The 22,000-nt window shown below is 43.1% G+C and overlaps 2 long non-coding RNA genes across 2 annotated transcripts; one reads left to right on the top strand and one right to left on the bottom strand.

The window, feature by feature from the left end:
• Positions 1–14,995: 14,995 nt before the first annotated feature.
• On the top strand, positions 14,996–16,662 carry LOC139064138 (uncharacterized). Its single transcript, XR_011517294.1, has 6 exons — positions 14,996–15,229; positions 15,756–15,848; positions 15,981–16,144; positions 16,219–16,290; positions 16,365–16,435; positions 16,531–16,662. It is a non-coding gene; the product is annotated as an uncharacterized lncRNA (long non-coding RNA).
• Positions 16,663–16,959: 297 nt separating this feature from the next.
• Positions 16,960–17,569, bottom strand: LOC139064147 (uncharacterized). The gene is made up of 2 exons (XR_011517295.1): positions 17,434–17,569; positions 16,960–17,088 (listed from the first exon to the last, which is right to left on the bottom strand). It is a non-coding gene; the product is annotated as an uncharacterized lncRNA (long non-coding RNA).
• Between the last annotated feature and the right edge of the window lie 4,431 nt (positions 17,570–22,000).

Here is a 22,000-nt window from a genome sequence, read left to right as displayed (position 1 = left end):
TTACAGCGGGTGTGAGTACCGACGCTCTGGCACAGCGCATTGCCTCCCGACGCACAGGAGCTTGTCACCTGCTGACAGCAGGCTGCTGTCTTTTCCGTGGACTGCATCTTGCCGGTCATTATCACGTGACAGCGACTAGTCGATGACAGGCAAAAAAAGTCACTATAGAGCGGTGAAGTCGACTAGTGACTAGTTCATACAACCCCTGCTACTGCTCCCCAGAGTGTTCTGCAGCATAATCAGCACGTTCTCTTTGAACTTGATATCGAAGTTTCGCCTCCTCTTTGTCTCTGCGCGGTTAAAGTTACCCTCGCGGTCTATCACTGGCAAATCAAAAGTGAGATGGATGACACAACTGTCCCCCGTACTTGCTTGTTACCACATTCCACCCAGCCACAATAAAAAACTGGCCATTATTCACCTCAGCCGACTCCGACACCGGCCAAAATATGATACCCGGCAGTTAATTAAATACAGGCTAATATTAGAGGATTTACGGTATATATTTTATACTATACACACACACACACACACACACACAAATTTATACTATATTTTTTGGGGGTAAATATGTTTATATTGTCAAAGGTTATATTAAATGAAAGAATAAATATCAGTTTAATAAATGGAGACCCTGAGCAGCTCTGATTTTGATGAAAAGTGGCAACATTTAAAAGATCTTTATTGAACAAATAACAAGCATACAATATTTTGAATGAATGAATGAATTATTTACATAAGAACTAACAAAACATATAAAATAATTCTACATTTATACAAATGGAAAGGGCTGCTAATTATGTAAAAACATTTAGGTAGTAAGAAACGTATTTAGTAACAAAACTGCTACACTCTTTCTAAAACCTATGTGAAAGAACAGAATTGAAAAAGAGATGCAATTTTTTTGGCCGAGTGGTTTTGCCGTAGTTTGACGTCAACGGCAGGAGCAGGACTTGATTTGGTACCCTGCCAGAAAACTACAATCGGCATTGCATTCTCTTGTTGGAATTAACTGAAGAAACATTAAAGTCTGAGGAGTCACGCCGAGGTTGCATGTTTTCTGCATGAAAACAAAACAAAAGTAAAACCAAAAACTTTTGAAACCAAAAATTACTTTTTGGTGTATTTTTATCAGAAAACATCCATTTAATACTAAAAGTTTAAATGCGTAGAGAGGTTGTTCAGTCAAACTGAAAGCCTTGACTATTAAAAATGTTTAAATCAGCTTTGTATTTTAGTCTGAGCTTTCTGTACGCTCACCTCAGTCGCCAGGGTCAAACATATCACCTAAAGTCATCTGTGAGGCATCTTGCCAGAAGAACCTCACGGGCACCAGATAATTCAGAATGATGACATTTGCCCCATTGGTTTTCCATCGCTCATTTGAATGCCATAACGTCAATAATATCATGTCACAATGTTGGTCAAGTAACCTTGTCGACTATCAGCTGTCCTAGCACCACAGCCGTCTTAACAGTTGGAGATTTCACGCATCAATAAGTTGCTGATTTCCTGTAGTAGGTGAAATACTTTAAAAAGCAAAAAAGTACCAGAGATACCCGATCGACCTCACGGGGTGGACTGCCAGATTAAATTTTGGAAAACTACATTTGCACTGAATACTTTTATCAATTAAGGAATGCAGTGAGTGGAATAAGTTGCCTGTTAATATAAGAGATAGTCCTTCCTTCCATACTTTCAAAAGTCAGTTGAAAACATGGCTACTTTGAAATCGTCAATGCAAACATTAATCATGTGATCTTCTTGTCATTTTATCCTTCAAATCTAATGATTTGCCTCGTGTCTGAATTTGATTCTTTTTTTAGCACAAATGGGGAATATGAGGAGTTATGTTATTCGAAAATTTTAGCTATCCTTGTTTTTAATTCTTATTTTGTGTGTTTTTTTACCTTGTTTTAAATTATAATATTTGTGCTTTATGTACATGGGACTACGGATGGAAACTAGCTTAGCTAATTCTGGTATATTTACGTCTTGTAGGTTCATTAATATGAATTGTCCCATTCAAATAAATAAATTCAAACTCAAATACGCTGATGAAGGTTCTCTGTCATCCAGGTCATAGTATTCCAACACATTCTCACACCCAAAGCGTCAAAATATGACGCGTGAGACCAAGCCTCAATATATGACGATTCGGGATGCCCCAGCGCGTCAGGAGACGACGATCAGGGACACGCAGGGACACGTGGCTCCGCTGGCGACAGTGTTTGACGCCCGCGGTCACACGGATATTATTTGACTATTTAACCTTCCCCTCACCCCAATCCTAACCTTAAGGTCAGTAGCTGTGACCTTAAGGTTATGATTGGGGTGAGGGGAAGGTTAAGTAGTTCACAAGTCGTTCTAATGTCCGTCTCACCACCGGCGTTGGATACCGACGCTTTGGGACGGTGCGTCATCAGTGTGTCCCTGATCGTCGTCTCCTGACACGCTGCGGCGTCCCGAATCGTCATATATTGAGGCTTGGTCACACGTGTCATATTTTGACACCTTGGGCGTGAGAATGTGTTGCAACAGGTGATCCCTTTGGATTATGATCTCAGAATGAAGGCAACTGGACGTCTTTGGTTTCTTTTAATTATAAATGATTTGATTTTGATTTATAAAGGCAGTACGACTAGAGGAAACAGAAGGTGAAACTTCCTGAAGACTATGTTGAACAAGCTCGCTCTCATCTGAAAGACTTTGGCTTGATCTTTACTAGAAAACGGTTTTCTTTTTTAAAAGAAGAGTAGTTATGGCATTCTTCACCAATTCTCTTGTTCTTCTCTGGAAATCTCAATGTGGACAGTTAAGCCTAATTTAAATCAAAATGCATATTCAGTTTTCTGAAGAAACTCCAGGATAGTTTTGCAGAAAAGTTGCCGCTTTGTGGATTTTCTTTGTGCACGTTTTTGCGTAAAGGAACAGACAGGAGAAGGGTTATTTACTGCATGGCCCAGGCGACCTGTCCGTCCTCACGTCCAACCCCTGTGAATTTAGATGCAGCCGCTGGTGGCTGCCAGAGCAGGCTGAGATTGATGGGGAGCACGGGGGCCGCAGAGGCCCAGCAGAATTCTGAGCAGAGCCTGTGGGCTCCATCCTGCCACGCTGTTGGCAGACGGCAGCTTGTCTCTCCTCTCTCTTGTCACCTCTCTTTTTTTTCTTTGCCACTCTGGTACTTTGTTACTTTCTGTCACTTTTCTGCATCCCCGTTTTTCATTTCTCTGTCCCTCTATCGCCCCACTGCGCCCCCGAACTAGACTTGAAGACGCAGTTTCAGCAACTTTTTAGATGTGGATGTCACAAAACTGCAGGTGTGTCAGCAATGTGTGTGTGTGTGTGTGCAGAATGGAGGGTAAAATGAGGGGGGATATGCTCTCAATAAATAATTCCTCTGTCTAAGACAGGTAGCAGGAAAGTTAGCTATGAGATGGATGGCCCTGTGAGAGCCAGAGTGGATCAATTGGATCTTCCAAGCTGCAGCCCTAGGTGGTAAACTTCAACAGCAATTTAAAAAAACAGCAGTTTTCCCCACATATGCACATGTGTTTGAGGATTGCTCCCAAATAATTCTCATGCCGCAACGACGCAAACTAAAAAGGATGAGAATGGATGTGTGTGTTTTGGCACAAGTGTGTGTACACTGAACAAACTGCACTGGTAGGGTTTTTGTTAGCGTCCCCAGGGCAGGAGACGCATGAGTCAGCGGCCAGTAGGATTTATAGCCAATTGATTAAATTAGCATTTGTTCTGCTACGGGGACAGAAGCCTGTCAGGATAAACATACACACTCCCCACCCAGGCAAACAAACACACACCTGTACAGCAATGGCCAAGGAGGGGAAGCAACCAGATGTTGAGGAAAAGCGGGGGGGGGGGGGGGGGGGGGGGGGGGGATATCCACCGAGAAGCAGCAGACAATTAGCAATGATGTCAATAAGTCAATGTGATTAACATCCGGATCACTGGGATGTAAGTACTTGAGGAAACACTCGCCGCACTCCCACAAACCTGCTTCCTGAGCAGCTCCTTCATGCGGCACAGCAAAAGAGAGGGTCAGCCGCACACACCGGGCTTGCTGACGAGCCTTTTTTTATGGCATTCATCAAAGCCATCTGCCATTTTCTGCTCAATTAATTTGTTATGGGAACTCGGATCAATTAAGTGCGGACTGTAATGGCTTTATATCCTTGTTTCCCTTTTATAGCCCAATATTTTCTGCGCTCTACTCTGGCATGAAAAGGGAGGGATCGATATCCCTTGCTATTTTTCCCTTCCGTGGGCTAATTTGTTTTTGCCACTTTCTTCTTGGCATAATAAACTGGCTGTAATGAGGGGTTAGAATGAGGGGATGGGGAAAAACTTCATTCGAGCCAACGGGCCTAATGGGCAACGCAAGGAACGCCAATCTCAAAGGGTGTCACCCGGATGTCAGGATCAACGTTTCCCCTCACTTAACTAAAGATGTGGCAGTATCAAGAGGGATTGACCTCTGCTTTGTTATCATTTAAATCATCGGTCACCTGGGGAGACAGCGAGTGGCTTAGTTCAGATGGGCATGATAAGGACAATCTTGAGATAGTTTGCTTGACAGTGATGAGTGAAGCGGCGCACCATTAATACGAGTGTCACGAGCCTCGCCTTGCTCTCCATGACCCTTGCAAGGTATCGATCTCTTCCCGGTTAAGCCTGCTGATGGGCTTGATGATATGGTGGAGAAAAGGGGGAGAAAAGTGGGGGTACTTATAAGCGTGTGCATGCTTTAGAGCGTGCCGAAGGAGCCTCATTACTCCTTAAGCAGGCCCGATGACATTGCCGCATTGATTTTCATCTGGTCAGGATGAGCTTTAGGAGACACGTATCAAACCGAGACGACCCGAGTGTCATCGTGTTTGTGTCAGCTGGCTCACAGAGTCAAGAAGGTCACAAAGCTGAGAGGAGGAAACATGTTTCTCTACAAGCTCTGGGGTTGAGTGGATGGCAGAAAACAAAAGCACCAATCATTTCTTCTGACTTTTAGTGTCATAATGTCAGAACAAATGGAACCAAACACTGATCCAGACGCTGAAAAGGTAAGTGGTGGGGCACTAGAGATCAGTGCAGAAAAAAGTGAGGCTTTTTTTTGTAACACTAACATTTGTGGATGAATTCAGAATTAAACCTTTATTAATGAATGGTGGGAAAGGCAGAACGCAGGTGGAACATTGGTGAGGTCAAGTCCAATGATATTTTGTGCAATGTTGCCACCTCTCCAAGGACAAAAGTACTTATTGGCTGTCTTAGAAATAACAAAATTATATTATTATCCATTTGCAATGGACTCATTTGCCACTTAGATACAAATGAGTTAATGGTCCCCTGCTCTGACTGCAGCTCAGAGGGGGATAACTGCTCGTGGACTGGGCCACCTGTTGATGCTTTGGGACAGGGGATCACTGCTCACTGAGAAAAGTATGAACAATACATGCTTTCATGTCAGAGTTTTCACGAGTCTCCAATAAACTTTATTAAAGTACGAAATGTAATTTCCGTGGTGACAGAAGGGCAGCTCATATCTAAATCTTTGCAAACAAGCAGTAATTTTGTGTTCGAGTAAGACCTTACCAACAGATAGCCATTAGGGTCAAAAATCCCTGCGAGTGCAATTCTCACACGAGTACTTCATCAGATCCTTCAACTTCCAGCAAAATGACAAGCACGTCAGACTCCCTTTCATCACTGGCAACGAATGAAGAGGTAAATGTGTAAAACAACAACGTCTATGAATGGAGAAAGTTTTGTAACCGTTTGTTACAAATCAATGAATATCTTTTGTCCTCACGGGCTCCCGTAGAATGAAACATCATAATATGGTATCACCCAGAGACTTAAACCCACTCCTATGTATTATAGACCCGATTTTATAGTTATACGTTACAAAGACATCAGTATTTTCCAACTACTGGTTATCATTAAATTCACTTTCAACAGCATTTCAATGGACATTTCCAGAGATTAACGGTAAAAACTACACATTGTCCGTTTATTATAATTCAATTAAATTCAAAAATACTTTATTAATCCCAGAGGGAAATTGATTGCTGTAGTAGCTCAGAATAATAATAACCAAGTCATCAAAGAGTTATTGTATATTACAATGGCTATTGGCAGGATGGATCTCCAGTAGTGGTCAGTGTTGCAGCGAAACTGAAGAAGCCTCTGACTGAAGACACAATAACGGTATACTGTATAGCAGCAATGCTGATTTTGTGTTTGTTTGATTTAATTTATGCCTACAAACCATAACCCTAAACACACAGGATCTCAGATAAGCAGTTTAACAGGGAACATCGATACTGAATAGACTTCAGAGATTTCCCCAGCAGGTCACATTCAAGGAATATACTGTATTAAGAAAATTGTGTCAGTTTGTTTAGATAATTTAGATAATAGTTTAAATAATTCCACAAAGAGAACCAATGCAACAAAAGTAATTAAAGCTCAACAGTCTGGCAAACACCATTTAACTTGCAACCTTTACATCAATAACAACCTTTAAATCTAAACTTCGTCAGGCTATAGGTGACTGCTGCTCAGGTGGACCGTCGTTCCCAACCTGGGGCCCACAACCCCTCAAAATGGTCACTGGAGATTGTGCGTGGTCCTCACAACTTTGTCTGTGCTGAGGTTGTGAGGTTACCAAGATGGCTTGTAGAATAGAATAGAATAGAATTTATTGATCCCACAGTGGGGAAATTCACTTGCAACAGCAGCACAAACACTTATAGAAAAGTATTTGATATAGCGTCTTCTAGAGTCATAGAGCCCCTTTACACCTTTCACCGGGTGCATCGCCTAGGAGCTAGAAGAGTGGAAAGCAGAAGACCTCGTCCCATCGTGGCTAAATTTGAACATTTTAAACAGAAGGATCTTTTAAAAGCCACAGAAGAGAGTTCAAAGGACAATATTACAGCATAAATGACCGGTTTCCTAAGGAAATCCTGGATCGGCACTGAGTCCTCTTCCCACAGTGCAAAAAGTTTATCCAGGATGGGAAGAGGGCTGTCATCTCGGTGGATAAGCTTTATGTGGACAGCAAACTTTATAAGGAGCGAGGAGTGACAGACTGGCTGAATTAGCCCAACATCAGGTCAGACATTTATTATTATTATCAGGATTCACTGGGTTTGAGCACATCAGGATTAAATAGCTGCTAGATCCATGTTCTAGATGATGAGATCACCTGTTCTTTACTACCTCACACCTCACATCCCATCACCTTTTTTTTAGTTCTTTCTTCTTCTTTAACCTTTATAATTCTTTCCCTTTCTCTTTTTTTCTGCTTCTGGACCTTCACATCTGTATGGCACAACCACTGAGCTTTCCAACACTGCGTCAGACTCAGCACACACACACACACACGCACGCACACACGCACACACACACACACATTCAATCTACAGCATAATATCAAAATTTATGCGTCTCATAATACAACCACAAACACTGTTGGGTCTTTATTATTATTATTTATTTTTCTGTTATTCATTAACATATTATTTTATACATTTAAGTACTTATTCCATCTTATTCACATGAAGGCGTCATATTTTAGCTACTCACACACACATCTATGGGTGCACTAAAGTTTGTCTCATGGAACGTACATGGAGCTGGCTCCAGAGAGAAAAGATTAAAGATTTTTGATCAGTTAAAAAGAATGCAAGCAGACATAATATTATTATAAGAGACTCATAGATCTGCCACATCTGCAGATTAACTTAAAACACCTGAGTTTCCCAGCATGTTCTCTGCCTGCTATAACTCTAGGCAAAGAGGTGTAGCTATTTTATTACACAAAAACATCAATTTCAAAGTATTTGACACAGTTTCAGATCCAAAGGGTAGATTTATAATGTTAAAAATATCTGTACTGAACCAAAGCTTATGTATCGTCAGCAAATGCTGTCCAAATATGGATGGTCCTTCATTCTTTCATAATTTTTTCTCTGTACTCTCCAAACACTTGGACTGTCCACTTATACTTGGAGATGATTTAAATTTTTGGATGGAAACTTTAACAGACAGGCTCAGTACAGCTGAGACTCAGCGCCATTGGCAATCCACTAACATAGTCAAACAGTACATGAGTGATTATGGGCTTTGTGACGCATGACGATCTCTTCATCCTAACCATAGAGATTATTCTTTTTCTCACATGTTCATCACTCTCATTCATGTATGGACTATTTTCTAGTCAGCAGCTCAATGTTGGCTGACATTTCAGACACTGAGATACACCCTATAGTTGTTAGCGACCATGCTCCAGTTTCTTTAACTCTGGTAAATAAGAAGACAATCCCACCAAGCTAAAACTGGAGGTTTAATACATCACTGCTTAAAGACGAAGGTTATATAGAATTTTTCAAAAAGGAGTGGGCTTTATATTTAGAACATAATGACCTGCATGGAAAATCAGCATCTGTTCTTTGGGAGGCAGGAAAGGCAGTGATGAGAGGTAAAATAATCTCTTTCTCATCACATAAGAAAAAAAAACGGAAAACAAACATATTCAGGAGTTAGAAGAAATCATTAAGTCTTTAGAGGCATCCACAGAAGAAGAGTTACTGAGCAAATTACGTAAAGCTAAATTAGAAATTCATGGAATTATTGATAAAATGACACAATTTTTAGCTCAAAGACTATGAATAGAAAACTTTGAGCACAGTAATAAATCAGATACATTTTTAGCCAACCAGTTAAAAATAAATAAAGAGAAAACCACCATATCTGCTATTAAGGACTTAACCGGAAATATAGTTTATGATCCTGAAAGAATAAACAACACTTTCAAAAACGTTTACCAAACTTTGTACTCACCACAGATAAACCCATCAGATGACGAGATCAATGAGTTCCTTGACAGGGTAACACTTCCTAAATTATCAGACAGCCAAGCTACAATCCTGGACTCGCCACTAACATCAGCTGAGCTCCAGGAAGCCCTTAAATCCATGACTAATAGGAAGGCTCCAGGTCCAGACGGGTTTCCAGCAGAGTTCTACAAAGAATTCTGGATCATTCTGATTCCAACATTCTTCAGAATGGTGAGGGAAATCGAAGAGAGCGGCAGATTACAGCCGAACATGAATTCAGCCAATATTAGTCTCTTATTAAAACCAGGCAAAGACCCTGCATTTCCTTCCTGCTATCTCCCAATTTCTCTTATTAATGTTGATCTCAAATAATTTGTAAAGCCCTGGCTAAAAGATTAGAGAAGGTAACCCCTTTCATCATACACCCTGACCAAACTGGTTTCATTAAGGGTAGACAGTCATCCACAACCTCACGTAGATTACTTAATTTGATAGATTTCTTTTACAGTAGAAACATAGAAAGTAGTATATTATCTCTAGATGCAGAAAAGGCTTTTGATAGAGTTAACTGGAAGTTCTTATTTGCAACTTTACATAAATTTGGTTTGGGGAACTTCTTCATAAACTGGCTACAAACATTATACAGTTCACCAACAGCACGTGTCAGGACAAACGACCAAATATCGGCTAGCTTCTGTCTTCAGAGGGGGACCAGGCAGGGATGCCCACTCTCCCCCTCACTGTTTGCTATCTTTATCGAACCACTAGCAGCAGCAATTAGGCAAACAACAGGTATTAAAGGCATTAAATGTAAGAAAATAGAACATATGATCAGTCTTTATGCAGATGATGTTTTACTCTTTCTCCAAAATTCTCAATCCTCTCTCTCTCCCAAGCAATAGAACTGATAAACTCTTTTTCAAGAGTTTCGGATTACTCTATAAACTGGTTAAAATCCACAGTTCTACCAATTAATTGCTCTTTTGTCAATTTGCTTAATACACAATTGAAAACAGGGAATATCACATACCTGGGAATTAATGTCTCTCCCAAGCTGACAGATCCAACCACACTAAACTACATCCCACTTTTAAAGAAAGCGGAAGATTATCTTGCAAGATGGAAATCCTTACCGATATCACTCATGTGGAGGGTTACTACAGTTAAAATGATGAGCTTACCCAGAATAAATTACTTATTTTTAATTATCCCAAACGAGCCACCAGCTGACTGGGTTAGATCTCTGGACTCCTCAATCACTCAATTCCTTTGGCAGGATAAACCTCCACGAATTTGCTCAAAAATACTTCAGAAGACCAAAGACAGAGGAGGACTGGATCTACCCAACTTTTGTTATTATTTATTAGCCAACAGGCTGAAATATGTACCAAGATGGCTGGTTGCGACACAACCCACAAAATGAGTCCTGGTTAGATATAGAACAATCACTTTGCAATACGATAGAACTTTCAGACTTACCATTTATTAGCTCGAGCAAAAGAAAACATGAAGGCTTCAAAAGTATTAGTATTAGCACCTCGCTGACAGCATGGTGGGAGTATCTAAAAATGACAGTCTTCACTAATACCATGCAGACGCACACCTATCTGGAATAATCCTGATATTTTGCAAAATAATAAAATGATGAACCTTCCGGACTGGAAAAGTAAATGAATCCTATACCTGGAACACATATATGAAGGATTGGACTTCATCCCATTTAATAGAATAGTCTCCCAATTTGGAATAGATAAGAATAGCTTTTTAGAATATTACCAAATTAAATCTGTAGTCAAACAAAAATTTTAGCTCAATAAAACAGAATTTCAAACACCACCGTATATAAGACACTGTCCAAAATAGACGATAGAATAGCAATCCCTATTGAAAAATGGGAGGTGGATCTATCAGTCAGCTTTGACCAGAACTTCTGGTCCCAAACTTAATTAAAAACGTTTAAAATGATCAGACACCCCAATTTACAATTAATTCAGTACAAAATTCTACACAGAGTACACTATACAGGTCATCGGATGTTCAAGATAGGGTTTGTGTCATCTGACACCTGTACACACTGCACAAACAACATTCCTGACAATTATATCCACGCAGGGCCAGATTAACACTTTGTTGTACCCTGGGCAACAATGTTCAAGGGCCCCATCATCACGACCCGAGGATCACCATAATGTGGTCACATACAGAATATTTTACTGTAATATGCAGTAAATATACTCAATACTTGAATCCCTGACATCAGTAACCTGCTCAGGGTAACCTTTGACCCACCTCGTGTGGACCGACCAATGAGGACCAACAAGAAGCAGAAAGTACAAATAAAGAAATCAGCTGTAACTGACCACTGCACAAGAGAAAACCACAAATTGGACTGGGACGGTACACGGAACATAAACACAGAACAAAAAAAAATATAAAATATGGATAAAAGACGCAATAGAGGTAAGGAGGCGTGTGCACAGGACCATGAACAGAGATGATGGAACATACAAGTTGGATCACGCATGGAATGGTGTCATCAGCAGGGAGGACGCGGGCAGTAGAGGGCGACACCATCCTCTGCTGCCCGCGGATAAAAGGAAGTGACGCCACCATCACGGGCGATCTCTGAGGATGGCTAGAGCCACTAGCTGAAACATGTAGGGTAAACAAATAACTTTTACTAAACTGTGTAAGAAAACAAATAAAAAAAAAAAGATTACGCTCCTTAAGGTGTCTGTCCCCATCAGTCCCTGTGCAGTCTCTTATGATCTGAGCTTCAGCTTTAATGAAGAGAACCTCACGGAGCACTGCTGCACTCCAGTTTCTCAGTTGATTTGGCTCAAAAAGCAAATATATAAATATTCAATACATTTGCCGGCCTGAGCTCGGCAACGTCATCATGACACCTCCCTCTGTTGCGCCATGGTGCTATAGCTATTTATAAGACAGGCCATTACGGCAATATTACTACCAAGCGAGGCGGCGCGAGTGCCGCAAAATTCATGCAACGCCATGCCGGCATGGCGCGTTTATAAGACACACCGTAGCTGTAATATTACGCCGATTTGCCAGCACAGTGTGTCTTGTAAAAAGGGCTATTCACACCCTGGTGATGATGAGCTGCAGTGTAGCCACAGCTGCCAAAGAGCACAATGACAGAGGCAAGGTTGCTGAGCACTGGCGCCACTGGTCCTTTCAACCACCACCAGAAGATTTAGGAGTAAACACCTGCAGTTGCCGTTTATGTTTGTAATTAGTCATTAATGTATGTTTGCAAGTAGGAGTTGGGACTGGGGGTCCTCAAGGAAAAAAGGTTGCGCACCACTAACCTTGATCACCTATAATTACATAGAAATACAGATATGCTAAACTTTTCTGTATTCCTGCATGTATTTGTATTCTTGCAAACATTCTTGACTGAGAATTTTCTAATGATGTTAAAGATGTTATTTGTTCTTTTATGCTCTGTCATCAGTTGTCTTTTCTTTTCTTTTATATGCTCAAATTGCTGTTTGTCTGTTTTTGCACCACCTCCGAGACTTCTTGGTCAGGTCATGTTTGTAAATGGGAACATGTTCTCAGACAGGTCACAATAAGATTGAAGGAGTTTTATGAAGTTGTTTGTTGTATTCAACAGACTAGAACAGATGAAGTCCTAGTCATTTACATTCTGCTGTTTTTGAGACTTGTTCCAAGTGCCAAGTCTTTACTTTTGACCAGCAAAGGGAATAATGCTGCGTTCTTTTGTCAATCTCCAATAATTAGAAAATTAAATACACCAGCTTTGCATATAAAGCTTGCTGAAAATTGCTTCAGTCGTTTTCTACACAAACTTTGTGATTTAAAAAGAAAAATCCGACAGGAAAATGTACAAACCTTTAAACAAACTCTGAACCTGGCATAAGCACACTTTGGTGATGGGAAACTGGCAAAATGTAAGCATCATTTTCACAAAACACCAACAGTCAGCACAAACAACAGTTGTTTGTGCTTATGGGCCAAATATCAGTTCAGAGTACCAACCCTTTTTGGAGTCCCTGGGACGAGTGCTAGATAGTGCTCCATCAGGGGACTCCATTGTCCTGCTGGGGGACTTCAATGCTCACGTGGGCAATGACAGCTTGACCTGGAGGGGTGTGATTGGGAGGAACGGCCCACCTAATCTGAACTCGAGCAGTGTTTTGTTATTGGACTTCTGTGCAAGCCGCAGTTTGGCCATAACGAACACCATGTTCGAACATAAGGATGCCCACCGGTACACTTGGTACCAGGGCAGCCTAGGTCACAGGTCGATGATAGATTTTGTAGTCGTATCATCTGACCTGCGGCCGTATGTTTTGGACACCCGAGTGAAGAGAGGGGCGGAGCTGTCAACTGATCACCACCTGGTGGTGAGTTGGATCAGATGGCAAGGGAACATGCCGCGTAGACCTGGCAGACCCAAACGCATAGTGAGGGTCTGCTGGGAACGCCTGGCAGAAGAACCTGTCAAGACGGTCTTCAACTCCCACCTCCGGCAGAGCTTTGACCACGTCCCGAGAGCAGTGGGGGACATTGAGTCCGAGTGGGCCTTGTTCCACTCTGCGATTGTCGAGGCGGCTGTTGCTAGCTGTGGTCGTAAGGTGGCCGGTGCCAGTCGTGGTGGCAACCCCCGTACCCGCTGGTGGACACCAGAGGTTCGGGGAGCCGTCAGGCTGAAGAAGGAGGCCTACAGGGTGTGGCTGGTCTGTGGGTCTCCGGAGGCAGCAGACAGGTACCGGATAGCCAAGCGGGGTGCAGCAGTGGCAGTTGCCGAGGCAAAATCTCGGGCGTGGGAGGAGTTTGGTGAGGCCATGGAGAAAGACTATCGATCGGCTCCAAAGAGGTTCTGGCAAACTGTCCGGCGCCTCAGGAGAGGAAGGCAGCAACTCGCTCACACTGTTTACAGTGGGGATGGGGAGGTGCTGACGTCAACTGAGGCTATAGTCGGACGGTGGAAGGAATACTTTGAGGAGCTCCTCAATCCCACCAATGCGCATTCCGAGGAGGAACCAGAGCTGGGAGGCCTGGGGATGGACTGTCCGATCTCGGGGGCAGAAGTTGCTGAGGTAGTCAAACAACTACACAGCGGCGGAGCCCCGGGGACGGATGAGGTTCGTCCTGGGTATCTCAAGGCTATGGATGTTGTAGGGCTGTCATGGTTGACACGTCTCTACAACATTGCGTGGTCATCGGGGGCAGTTCCTAGGGAGTGGCAGACCGGGGTGGTGGTCCCCATCTTTAAGAAGGGTGACCTGAGGGTGTGTTCCAACTATAGGGGGATCACACTCCTCAGCCTCCCTGGAAAGGTCTACGCCAAGGTACTGGAGAGGAGGGTCCGATCGATAGTTGAATCTCAGATAGAGGAGGAGCAATGTGGTTTTCGTCCTGGCCGTGGAACTGTGGACCAGCTCTATACCCTTGCAAGGGTGATGGAGGGGGCATGGGAGTTTGCCCAACCAATCCACATGTGCTTTGTGGATATGGAGAAGGCTTATGACCGTGTCCCCAGGGGCACCCTGTGGGGGACGCTCCAGGAGTATGGGGTGGGTGGCTTTCTGTTAAAGAGCAAGTAACGTCTAAATTAACTTTTTTTTGCTGATGAACTGTATAAATGAGTGTCTAATAGTGTTTTAAATGTGTGTATTCATTATTTTAGCATTTTGGTGCATTTTCTTAAAAAATTAAAAATTCTGCCTAAATACCACAGTATAGCTCCACCATCAGCTTAAAACATAGAATTTGACTCATTTTGAATAAATTTTAGCCAATGGCTAAAGAGTAAGATACTACGTAATCCAGTAGAGTACTACGTAGCAGCTCTGTGTCAACGTTATAAAAGCATCGGGAGTCTCGGCCACGCCTTGTGGCGAGTTGGGAGTTGGATTTGCATGAGAGTGTAGGAGGCTAGCCGTAGTTCAGCATTAGCATATAGCATTAGCATATCCTAGTCTTTAGCATAGCTTTTAGTGTTATACATACTTATTTAGTGTTAGCTTGGCTGTTGGATATTGTAGTTTAGTTACTGTTTGGCTGTTAGTGTAATTAGGAAAGTAGTTCGGGTTTAGTGCTCCATATCGTGTTAGCATGGTGAGATGGTGTAGTGTAGTATGGTTGCGGAGCTCTGTCGGGTTGCACTCCTTTCCGCTGGACTTAGAAATTAGGCGCCAGTGGTTGCGTGTCTGGAAAAGATTCAGCTCCCGCCTGGTGCTGTAGTTTGCAACCAGCATTTTACCCGCGATTCTGCACGTCTCCGTTCCAAGAGGGAGGCTGTGCCCACCGTGGCTCTTCCGCGATTTAGATGCAGCCCACCGACTCTGCTCCCCCACCATGACGGGCTACAGTCTGAGGTGAGTAAGCTAAATAAAAGTTTTAACATCTTCTAAAGACAATTTCCTACCTAAATGCAAAGTTTGAGAGACGTGGTTCACTCCATTTAGCTAATATCAGTCTGCACTGCCTTCGGGCTATTTTGTCAAGTTCACAAAATGTGGAACGGGATGTAAGGTTAGAATCAGCGGCGAATCGGAACATATCTCGAAGCCCTGGCCGACAAAACGGTCCACATGACTGTCAGGCTCAGAGAAAATTCGGGTTGTTTTTGTGTCAGTCGGTAATTCAGCAACAGTGACTCTAAACTGACGCAGCACTAGTTGACAGACAGCATTACAGCGTGAAATCTAGCACAGCGTGACCCGGTTCCGTGAGGAATTCTGTTCAGGAGGTCGCATTTCAGGGTCTCCACATCATATGTGACTGACTTTTACTTTATAATAACATCACACACTAGGAATGTTATAAAGCGCCTATATGGGACAGTTTCGTTTGTATTTTATCTGACTTTATAAACATCAATGTGCTTCTATTTTTTTTCAGGCTAAATCTACCCAAGACACTGGCTGTCAGACTGATTTAGTAATCTGCAAGAATGCACTTGTCCAGGCTGACGTGGTGTTACCCGTAGCAAAGGTGAATTATTTTTAATAATCTTCTATGTAAACATTTTATTACCTTCTAGTTTTAATTTGTTTTACAGATTGTTACAAGTGATTTTATGCTCTTTTAAACATTTATAAATGTGCTGCTTCTTTGTTTTTATAGAGCTCACAGCCTCAGTGTCTTGTGACACAGGGACCATGACAGAAATTCATCTTCCAGAAGGTCCCAGAGCATCCACACCTCCTGAAAAGACCACGGTGTGAGGTGTCTGCTGTTGATTCCAGCTTCCACCTCAGTGACAGTGCAAGCTCAGTGAACTGTTCAAGGTAAAAAAAAATTAAAACATTTCTGAATTTTTAAGATATTAACAATTAAATAAGTATGTGATTACATCATGAAGGAGGCTACTGATTCTGGCCCTGTGACACTTGGTGGTCACCACCAGGTGGTGACGTGTGAGCTGATTCACCTGGTAAATAACTTTTAAATTAAATATTTTGTTTTTGCTATCAAAAGTAAATTAACTAATAACCTGCATTACTGCAGGACACTCAGTAAAATATGGACTCTACACCATGAGGCAGGCACACGTTAATAACTCTATAAGATCACATAAGGTAAGCAACACCACATATTATTTTTATTACTGTACACTGTCCTGGATTTGTTTTCTTTCTGCATGATTTGTTTTCTTTCTGCATCTCATCATTAGCCTGGCTGATCACCTGATAACTCCTGTCATCTGGTTATGACAGCATGAGGATGTCCTCACACACCTGTAACCTATCAGCTCATCTGGCAGAATAGAGAGAGAAGAGACAACACCACATCTCCTGTTCCTGGAAAGCCTTCAGCCATCCTTCGATGACTGAGAACCTCCATCAGCTCTGTCTCCTGTCTGCCTACAATTATTATAATAAATATTGTGTTTGACAAGTTTTTTGTGCTGCCAAATATCTCATTTTGATTCCAGTTTTGATATTTTAATGGATATTTATAAATTACATTAATTGAATTATCACATTGTCGCATGTTTAACTAGCTCTATTGTGATGAACTAAACTAGCACCTCACTGTTAAAAGCTCGTTTTAATTTCAAGCATGTTTAAGTATTTATGGACATGAACAAAAACAGGAAATATATAAATTGAGATTTATTTAATTAATATAACAAATAAGGGGGAAAGAGTCATTGAAAGGCACATTCTTCTGGAAGTTCCTGATCCCGACGACATCAGCAGGAGACCAGCTGCAGACACCAGAGGATCACCTGCAACCAAGAGCAGCTAGTATCAGTAAATAAATAATGAAATCAGGGCAGTTTTAATGGGCTGAACACATTACAGAATAATTTTCTCATGGTATATTTTCATAACTTTATGCAGCAGACTAGCTTGAGCCCAGATCTCCTGGAGAGCTGCTATCCAGCACGTTTCAGTGGATTTTCCTGCTTTAACAGGTTAGATAAGCTGTTAAGCAGCTCAGCTGTTTGTTGCTGATTAAAACCAGGTGTGTTGATGCAGATAAATCTCTAAAACATGCTGAATACTAGCTTTTTAGGGCCATGGAGACAAACCCTGCAGCTAATCCAATGCTATGGCTAACGGCTACTTACGTTCAGAGATGGGTCTGTTGGGTCGGTTCCAGTAATTTCAGGCAACTCACAAGCTCAAAACAATAAGGCTCATGTCCGCTTGTCTCCTCCAAATAGACTTGGTCCCTTTCTTCTCGAGTGTCTGGGTAAGGAGGGGGAGAAACGTCCTCCACTTCTAATGACTGCTCAGAGTGAAGGGAGCTAGCTTCGTCTAGTTAGCCGTCTCTTCGTCACTGCCACGGCTCCGCCCTCTCGGTCCTCCAGGCAACGCCTACTAATGTTGCAGTTTTCAAAATTGATACGTGGGTGGGGTAAGACTCTGAGGCACACTTGACATGCACTTTAAGGGCCATTCAGTCCCTTTACAAGAGGAGCGTGAGTTTGGTCCGCATAGCCGGTAGTAAGTCGGACCTGTTCCCAGTGAGGGTTGGACTCCGCCAGGGCTGCCCTTTGTCACCGGTTCTGTTCATCACTTTTATGGACAGAATTTCTAGACGCAGCCGTGGTGTGGAGTGTGTCGAGTTTGGTGGCAGGAGAATCTCGTCTCTGCTTTTTGCGGATGATGTGGTCCTCCTAGCTTCATCCAGCTCTGACCTTCAGCTCTTGCTGGGTAGGTTCGCGGCCGAATGTGAAGCGGCTGGGATGAGGATCAGCACCTCCAAATCTGAGACCATGGTTCTCGACCGGAAAAGGGTGGCTTGCCACCTCCGGGTCGGGGGAGAGGTCCTACCTCAAGTGGAGGAGTTTAAGTATCTCGGGGTCTTGTTCACGAGTGAGGGTAGGAGGGATCGGGAGATCGACAGGCGGATTGGTTCGGCGTCTGCAGTGATGCGGACGCTGAGCCGATCTGTCGTGGGGAAGAGGGAGCTGAGCCAGAAAGCCAGGCTCTCGATTTACCGGTCGATCTACGTCCCAATCCTCACCTATGGTCATGAGCTTTGGGTAATGACCGAAAGAACGAGATCGCGGATACAAGCGGCCGAAATGAGTTTCCTCCGTAGGGTGGCCGGGCTCAGCCTTAGAGATAGGGTGAGGAGCTCGGACATTCGGGAGGGACTCGGAGTAGAACCGCTGCTCCTCCGGATCGAAAGGAGCCAGTTGAGGTGGTTTGGGCATCTGGTCAGGATGCCTCCTGGACGCCTCCCCGGGGAGGTGTTTCGGGCATGTCCTGCCGGCAGAAGGCCCCCGGGTCGACCCAGGACACATCGGAGAGGTTACATCTCCAATCTGGTCCGGGAACGCCTTGGGGTCCTGCCGGAGGAGCTGGTGGACAAGGCCGGGGAGAGGACGGCCTGGAGCTCCCTAATTGGGATGCTGCCCCCGCGACCCGGACCCGGATAAGCGGAGGAAGACGAAGACGAAGACCAACAATCAGCTCACACTCCTGCCTCTGAACCGAGAATAAAAATGAGAACCTGAATGAAAATACATACCTTTAAAGAATGGTATCACACGACTTTCATACCAACATTTTCAAAGTAGCTGGCATTAGAATGAACTGTATGATGTGGGCCAGCCATGGCGCACCTGCAAAACAAGGCATATCTCTTTACCTTTACCCATTGTGGGTCCATGTTCTCTCCTCTGCAACTCACCTCTACTTACCTCACCTGCCTGTCCTACTACAACAGAAGCATGCATGCAGAAAAAGTAAAGTTAGATTAAAATTTAGATTAACACGATTAAAAAACACAATGCATTAATTATGGCTGTAATTGTGATTGATGAACACCTGACCTTTAAAGATCATGTTGCCTCTGTTGCTCGTTAATGCCGCTTTGCGCTGTATAACATATGAAAGATCAGACCATACCTAACAAAACATGCCACCCAGCTCCTGGTGCAATCTACTGTCATCTCCCGCCTCGGTTACTGCAATGCCTTTCTAACTGGTCTTCCAGGCTGTACTGTGAGACCTCTTCAAATGGTCCAGAACAGCAGCGGCGCGTCTGGTCTTCAATCAGCCAAAAAGAGCACAGGTCACCCCTCTGTTCATTGAGCTCCACTGGCTAACGCTAGCAGCACGCATCAAATTCAAACTGCTAACACTAGCATACAAAGTCCGAGATGGTACGGCTCCCATCTACCTGAATCCTCTTGCAAAGGCTTACGTATCAGCCCGGCCGCTCCGGTCATCACAAGATCGTCGGCTAGCAGTGCCTACACCACGCTCAGGACAATCCAGACTCTTCTCATGCATCGTTCCACAAATGTGGAATGACCTTCCAAGCACTACCAGAACAGGGGCTTCCTTTTCTACTTTCAAGAAACTCCTGAAGACCCTGCTCTTCAGAGAGCATCTTCTAAACTAGCACCCTCCCTGCACCCGTCCCCCTCTCTACTGTCCACTCCTTGTTCCCTCCTCTCCATGATTCATGTCAAGTTGTTGTTATTGTTGTTGTTAGCCTCAAGGGCAACATGCCGATTATTTGGACAAAAGCGTCTGCTAAATACATAAACATAAACATAATTAATTAATCGCAATTAATGCAATCATTTGTCACCCATAGTTAGCATAAATGTGACAATGGCTTAATGGAGTTTAATGTGGTAGATCCTGAGAAATCATGCATGACTTTATCTTCTAAGTTTGACTAAAGGGACATGACTCATATTCTGTACTTATGATGGTCGTAGTTTATAACTCTGGCCAGAGCGGTGGTCTGAATGCTTCTCTTTAGGCCAACGGAAGCAGATGATTGATTCTGTCAATATTTCAGGTAATTGTTTGAAATTAGATTCAGAATTAAACCAGTTCGTTTTTCAAAATCAGATTATTGGTGGAAAAAACTAACTTTAATAATAATAATAATAAATATACAGGATAAATTTGGATTCTAAGCTAAATTTAAACAAACCTGTTGGTTACCTTAATGTTTCCATGCATGAATTATCTGGATTCTTTACTAGTGTCAACGGAAATGTTTTGAATATTTAATTTTCAAAGAAATGTTTATGTTTATGTATTTAGCAGGCACTTTTGTCCAAAGTGACTTACAAGTGATAGTCGGCATGTTGCCCTTGAGGCCAACAACAACAATAACAACAACAACTTGACATCAATCATGGAGAGGAGGGAACAAGGAGTGGACAGTAGAGAGGGGGGTGGGTGCAGGGAGGGTGCTAGTTTAGAAGATGCTCTCTGAAGAGCAGGGTCTTCAGGAGTTTCTTGAAAATTGAAAAGGAAGCCGCAGTTCTGGTAGTGCTTGGTAGGTCATTCCACATTTGTGGAACGATGCATGAGAAGAGTCTGGATTGTCCTGAGCGTGGTGTAAGCACTGCTAGCCGACGATCCTGTGTGACCGGAGTGGCCGGGCTGAGACGTAAGCCTTTGTAAGTGGATGGGGAGCCGTACCATCTCGGACTTTGTATGCTAGTGTTAGCTATTTGAATTTGATGCGTGCACTTCAGTGGACAACATGAGCTCTGAGCAGGAAATGTGTCCACTAGACTCACTATAGAGTCCAATATGGAGGCTCAAATGCAACAACAGCATTGCCCACTCACAAAAAATATATATACAGTATTTGGAGTACTTGTCCACTCTATGTACAAAATCATGGTAAAAAGGAGACATTTCCATCATTTACTATGTTAAAACAGCTTGTGCCCTTCCTTATAGCATTACTCATCAACTTTGAAGAGTTTTCTGTCACAAAATGGCTTATTTTACATTTTACTATAGGATCATGCTCCCAGTGAGATTATGTGTTTCTTTGCGTTGAATGTGAATAAAACCAAGGCAGGTGAGTGGGGGTGGGGTGTCACCCTGCTGGACACAAGTTTCATCCGTAATCAGGCAGCAAAAGGTGGGCGGAGAGCGGGACTTGGCTCCCTGTCAAGACCAGGCGCAGATTAAAAGTCTATCGATCCGGCTGTAATTTATTTATCAATTCAACAAAAAATTAAACACTGACCTCGTTCCTTTTTAATCTTGCAGGAGAGAGCGGCTTGAATACCAAGCCGGCTGTCAAACGGCAGATCTTTGATTCCAAAAAAAAAAAAAGTGAAACAGGTCAGGGTAAAATAAAGTTTCTTTCCCCGTCTTGCTTGAAGACTATTAAAAGCTCTGTGCTTCAGCCTCCTTTTTCTCTGCATCTCTCAAACCCTCAGGACTTCTTCAGATAAACAACTAGTTCTCGATGCTGCACCAGAACTTCGCTTTCTCTCTCCGTTGTTTCTGATCTTCTCTTTTCTCTGTGGCGATCGTCGAGCGCTGTCTGCCTTACCCTAAACACGCCAGCACTTTGCAACTTTTTTACCACCACATCAAAGAGTCATCTTTCCTTTATGCTCCATCTCATCACTGCCACTCCCCCCGTTTGATTACAGATGTGCAGTTTCTCTAGGGGCTTGAATCCTGCTGACTCCCAAAAACAAACAATAATCGCATCACCATGAAGCTTTTCGCTCCTTTTGCATCTTCTTGCTTGGAGTTAAAGAGAAGGTTACCTTGCTTGTAGGCCGTCTCTCTTTCCGGAATACTTCACCTCACGCATCACTCCCAAGTTTTCCTCCTCACCCCTTCCTGAACCCTCCCCATGACCGCCCCGTAATCCAATTAAAAGCACATTAGGGCGAAATGAAT

Source organism: Nothobranchius furzeri, chromosome 2, assembly GCF_043380555.1.
Source record: "Nothobranchius furzeri strain GRZ-AD chromosome 2, NfurGRZ-RIMD1, whole genome shotgun sequence".
NCBI classification, from domain to species: domain Eukaryota; kingdom Metazoa; phylum Chordata; class Actinopteri; order Cyprinodontiformes; family Nothobranchiidae; genus Nothobranchius; species Nothobranchius furzeri.
Note: the sequence above shows the minus strand (reverse complement) of the source record. Positions and strands in the feature narration are given on the sequence as shown.